This window comes from Phascolarctos cinereus, unplaced genomic scaffold, assembly GCF_003287225.1.
Source record: "Phascolarctos cinereus isolate Bilbo 61053 unplaced genomic scaffold, phaCin_HiC Scaffold_726;HRSCAF=1367, whole genome shotgun sequence".
Taxonomy (NCBI): domain Eukaryota; kingdom Metazoa; phylum Chordata; class Mammalia; order Diprotodontia; family Phascolarctidae; genus Phascolarctos; species Phascolarctos cinereus.
The window spans coordinates 74,606,450-74,613,070 of NW_027556098.1; positions in this window are offsets into that span (position 1 = coordinate 74,606,450).

Here is a 6,621-nt window from a genome sequence, read left to right on the forward strand (position 1 = left end):
TATTTTAATAGGCAATAAATAAAAAGTAAGTTGTATATGAAACTGTGAACTTCTACTAAGAACAGTTTTTAAATACATATTAAATTAAAAAGAATAACACCAGCCAAACCTGACTTCTTTGCCTCTAACCTCTTCTGAATTTCCTTCTGATCCATTTTATGCATTTTAAAAATATTTTATTATCTTTTTCTTTCCTTCTTTTTTTTGGGGGGGAGATTTTTGCTACCCATTTATAAAACTCCCTACTCCAACTCTTTTCTTCCAAAATAAAAGCCCTCTCTTATAAATGAATAAAGAAACAAACAAACAAACAAATAAATAAATAAATAGATAAATATGGTCAAAGAAACCAAATCCTATGTGCTCTGCTTCTTCCAGGCTCTCTGCACAGTGACTTGATGGGAGCTAGCTTGAATATCCTGCTTCAGAAGTAATAGAACATGGTCAAGATCTTTCTGGCTTCAGGTCCTTTTGCCAGAGCTGAAACAGTGGTTTCTATTGCAAACTCCACCCCCTTCTCCCCTGCACACTCACATACACACACACACACACACACACACACACACACATGCACACACACATACGCACACACACATATTCCTTATATACTGATATAAATCCTATACACTTCTAACCGTCTTCTTATGTGATCGTAGGCTGTACGGAGGAACTTATGCATGTTTTCTTTAAGCATTCAGTTTTCTGTTCCAGAAAATGGTTTGCAAACAACATCTACCTCAGAGCTGTTGACTGATAGAAAGATAGAAGTGTGTGTATATATGTGTGTGTGTGAGTATACAGACATATAGACTGTGTGTATATAGATGTATGTAATATATAGAGGCATATATGTTAAATACATAGATATGTCTATATATATAGAGATGTTTATATGATTTTGCAAACTTTACAGTGCTATACTGGTTAATTATTGGTTAAATGGATCATTATTATTTCAACTGATGACATTTTAAAACTTTAAAACGAGACATTTGTAAGCTGGATGATGTCAATATCTTTCACTTTGCTATATTAACCAAAAGTCCTACCCAGGGTGGTTTCCCTTGTAAAACATTGCCTTTCCTTTAGATATTATGTATATAACAGGAAATGTAGGTCTAGGGTTTAGAAAACAATTCAATGATGGAGTTATAGGCTTACTTGTCATCTTCATAGAGGTGATAATTGACATTATAAAGTGAATGAAATAATAAGATTGTCAAGAGAGTATACTGAGTAAAAATATGGGAATCATTACTTTAAGATATTAGCAACACAGCAGGGTACTGGTAAAGAGTAAAAATAAATAAATAAAATGTAAATAAGGAGAGAAAGGAGAAATTGGAGAGCCAGCAGGAGAAGCTGGAGAGTATGGTGATTACAACTTTTTTATACAGTTAAAATCATTTACTTCCAGGATCCTTTCCTTCCCATTCATTTTCCTTCATTCTCTTGGTATTCTTGATCTTTTAATACTCAAGATGAGGTTTATTTATTTTGTGTAATGTATAATCTAATCCTTTGGTGAGTTGATTGGCATGGATCTAAATAAGTAAATTAACTTAGGTAGCATTTTCATTTGAATTATGTTGACTTGGCCTACCCATGAGCAATTAACGTTTCTTAAATCATTTAGGTCTTCCTTTATTTATTCTTTGTAATTGTTTCCATTCTATTCCCGAGTGTATCTTTGGCAGATAGACTTCTATTATTTTAGATTCTATAGTTACTTTAAATATCGTTTCTCCATTTCTTCCTGATGAGTTATGTTGGAGGAAATTTTAATAACGTAGATTAGACTTAAATGTGTGTCATATGCACTTTTTTTTCAGAGAGCTGACTGTTAAGCATTTAGCATATTTTTATGACCCAAAGAAGTTATTAAGTATCTATGAAATATCACTTTAATAAAGAATCATAGCAATTTGAGCTAGAAAAGACCTTGCAGCCCACCCCCTTATCTTCAAAAAAAAAATTTAATTACTTAGATTAAAGTCAGCTTTCCACAAGTTTCCAACAGCTGGGCCATAGTCTTTTTAACTCCAATCTCCAACTTCTACTATGCTGCCAATGGTCTGCTCAATTAATTTTTCCATCTCTGACACTGTCCTAAAGAGAACAATGTGTGTGGATACATGGTCCTTGACTTCTTATAAATTGATTCTTATAGTTTTATTACTCATGAATTTATCTTAAATAGTTTTACATAGTTTTCTATACTAGATAGTTTACCTGGGTAAAATAACTATGCTTATTTACTATCAACTGCATAAAACTGTGTTTATAAAACCAACAAACAAAAAACCCCATATTTCCTTCACATTCCAAGGATTTTCCTCTTTTGCTATTATGGGACTTGTAAACAAGTTCATGTTCACCTTATCTATATGAAGACTAATTCTTAATAACTATTTTTAAAACATACATTCTTAATTTTTTCTCCACTATAGTATAAGCTCCTCAAAGGGACAATTCATGTTTTATTCATCTTTGTTTCTCTTCTTACACCCACCACAAAACACAGTAAAAAATTTAAGCTCAATGAATGTTTGTTTAATTGAATTCAGTATTATTATACCCCTGTTGCATACTGTAAAATACTCAATAGCAAAAAAGAATATTTCCTTATTCAACTACTCTAATTCTATCATTGATCATTTGTAAATAATCTGCACCTGTTTTGCAATTTATGAAGCATTGTAAGGGTACAGGGACAGACAGCATTTCTCTAAAGAGACAAGCAATAGGATTTATTAGCTAAGAAACATATGAAGCTGGGATTGCTGTATATATAAATGATCAAGAATGACTTTATAATCATGAAAATGAAAAATAAACCTTTCTGAGAAAGTCAGACAGACTTCTATTTCAGAGAGAAATTTCAGTCCACCAAATCTCACTGATGTTGGCTAATCACATTGCCTATTCTATAAGCAAACGTGCTCTAACTTCTGTATTTTCTGAGTCTACATTCAAACAATACTGCTTTCTTTGTTGACACATATTATGTATGTTCCTTCTTCTTTGCGTCCACAGAAAAGGATTTGATCTCTCTTGACCCTTTTTCTTGTTGACCCACTCAGTTTTAGTCCTTTCAACCAATTAATTTAAAATGCTGCAATCAAAAAACCTTTCTCAACTGATTACTTTAGCTAAGTAATTCCCCATATCAAAACCTTTCAGTCTCAAGACCCATAAATTGCATCAAGTGAGTCTTACATTGCTTCTTCTTGTGCAGTCATCTTAAGTAGTTTCTTACTCTGTGACCCTATTTGGAGTTAGTTTTCTTGGTATATTGCTTCTACTTATCACTCTCGTATGCCTTATATGCCCAATCCCCTAACTCTCCAATCACTTTGCAGCATATGCAGGAGAATAGAATGCTCATGCTGGGGCTTATGCAGGACAAGTCATACTACTAGGTTCTGCTGGAGGCTATCACCCACCACTATACTGACATCCATTTACACCTTTCTTCACAAGCAGCCTGGAGCAAGGTTGAAATTCAGAGTTTTTTCAACCAAATAGCTTATTTTCTTGCCCTGACCAGAACATAGAGTTGATCAAACTTATATTCCATATACCTGAAACAACTTTTTTTCCCTCTGATTCAAAATATATATTTAAAAAAATCAATAAACAAAATTTATGCATGTAAGCAGCCTTTACCAGTGTCATGCATGTATTGTTGTTGTATTGTTCAGTCATGCCCAACTCTTTATGACCCCATTTGGGATTTTCTTGGCAGATGTAATGGATTGGTTTGCCATTTCCTTCTCCAGCTCATTTTACTGATGAGGAACTGAGGTAAACAGAGGGAAGTGATTTGCCTCAGATCACACAGCTAGTATCTGAGGTCAGATTTGAACTCAGGAAGATGAGTCTTCCTGACTCCAGGGCTGGCACTCTATCTACTGTGCTGCATCACTTAAACTGCCCATTCATGCATTGCCTAATGATTGCTTGTTGGATGGGCTTGGATACGAAATGCACAGAAAACCATCTATTTTATAACTCAGGAAAACCTATATAGCTCCTCCCACCAATAAATTGAGTTGTACACATTTAACCATAACGCTTGGAGCATTTGTTAGTTCAGAGAGTATTTTGCAGAATATATCTCAATAACAGACTTTTAAAGAAATATTATCATAAAGCTTTCAATGATGAAAATCTTTGATGTTTTTCTAGTAAATTAATGTTTTGAATGAGAGGTACGAAAACTGAGCTAAAATCTGGATGAGAAGAGGAGAAAACATACATACTTATGTATACATACAAAGACATGTACACACATACAGATACAGCCATATACACACAACACACATGCATATGTACATACGGACTGAGCACTTTGGGAGCAAATCAGGCAAGAACTGCAGTATTTAAGAGTATTTAGCTCCTAAGCCTGTAACTTTTCAAACCCAGTTTTCATTTATAAAGTAAGGAAGCTACTACTCTAACTATTTACCTCACAACATTGTGATGGGAAGACTGCCTTGGGAACTTTAACTGCAGATATTACTATTTGAGCTCCTACAGAGTTAAGATGGTTTCATTTTAGTCTCTGTATCCTTAGCACCTACCTCAGTGCTTAACACCTATGAATTACTTAATAAATGGTGTTCAGTTGGTTGCTTTCTTGCTATAAAAATTATTTAAGGCAGCTATGTGGTGCTGAGGATAGAGGACAGGCCTGGAGTCAGGAAAACTCATCTTCCTGAATTCAAACTCGGCCTCCGACACTTACTATCTGTGTGGCTATGGGCAAGTCCTATTTGTCTCAGTTTCTTCATTTGTAAAATGAATTTGAGAAGGAAATGGCAAACCACTCTAGTATCTTTGTCGAGAAAAACTCAAATGGAGTCATGAACAGTCAGACACAGCTGAATGACAACCTGTTCAGAATAAATACAAAGTAATTTTTTAAGGGGCCGCCTAGGTGTGGGGATCATAAAAAGCTGAACAAGACTGAAAACAACTGATCACCAATAAATAAAAAACTATGCTAATGATGATTATGTCAAATGTCAAAATTGATCTTTTTATTTTAATTTTTTTTTACATAACCATAATTTCTCCTAGTATATCTCCCAGAGAGCTTTGCTATTATGGCAAATATTATGTGCTAATAACAAATTTAAAAAATCAAGAGGGAAAAAAACTTAGCATAGCTGATCAATACATTGAAAAACTCTAAAATTATGTAAAATGCATCACACTCTTGTACCTCCCACCTTTGCAAGCGGTTGGATAGGCATGTCATCTACATGTCCTTTGAGCCATGATTGCTCTTTATTTTTCAACATTCACTTTCGATTTTTTTCTGTAATTATTCTTTCCATTTATAGAAATAGCTAACACTTACATAGAATTGAGTGGGTGCCAGATGCTGTGCTAAGCACTTCATGATTATTTTCTCACTTGATCCTCACAACAACCTTGGGAGGAAGGTGGTATTATTATCTTCATTTTATAATTGAGGAAACTGAAGCAAGCAGAGGTTAAGTGACTTGCCCAGGGGCACATCCGAACTCAGGTCCTCTTTATTCCAGACCTAGCATTATATCTCCTGGGCCTCCTAACCACCCCTACATGAATATACATACATATAGACATGTGTGTATGTCATGTGCTTACATACACATGTCTGTATATGTGAACAACCTTGTTGTAGTCATTGTGCATGTTTTGGGTGGCTCTGCTTCATTTTGTATGAGTTCATATAGATCCCTGCATTTATCACACACATCATTTTTTACAACATAATAATCTCCCGTTACATACTTTGCTTAGCCATTTCCAACTGATGGGCATAAGCTTGTTTCAAAATCTTTACTGTCACAAAAAAATGCTGCCATAAATATTTAGTGTACTTAGGGACTTTCCACATATCAATGGCTTCCTTGGGGTTATAGAGTCAGTAATGGAATTTCTGGGTCTTAAGTTTATGCATATTTTAATTACTTCACACAACTGAAAATTCTTTCCCAAAATGGTTTCAACAGTCAGTTCCACCAACAACCTTTTTTCATCTTTGCCAATTTGCATGATGTAAGGTAAAACTGAGGTTTGTTTTTATTTCCATTTCTCCTATTATATTAGTGATTTGGAGCAAGTTTTAATATATATGTTTTTTTTAATTTATGGAATAAAACTAGCATTTCCATGTACAATAAAAGAATGATTGCACTTGAAACTGCAAATATACTAGGCACAACTTGCTAATGCTTTCAAGTATACAACAGATTTATCATGTAAATTTCTTTTTTTCCTTTCCTCTACCCATTCTGGAAATGGCTTCTATTACACAATAATAGGTATATAGTCCTATACGTACTTATATTTATCAGTTCTTTCTCTGGATGCATATTGTGTATTTTTTCACATGTCCCTTATAGTGAATTTGGATATTTGAAATAGTCAAAATAACTTATTATTCACTCAAACTTGTTCTTAAAACAATACTATATACATCTTCTTTTGAGTAGTATTGCTCACATCCTCTGACTACTTGTCTTGGGTAATGGATTTTAGTTATACATGCGTATGTATATACATAATTCAGTTAATTGTTCCTTCACGAATTTATATGATAGTTGATTTAAAACATAATATTGA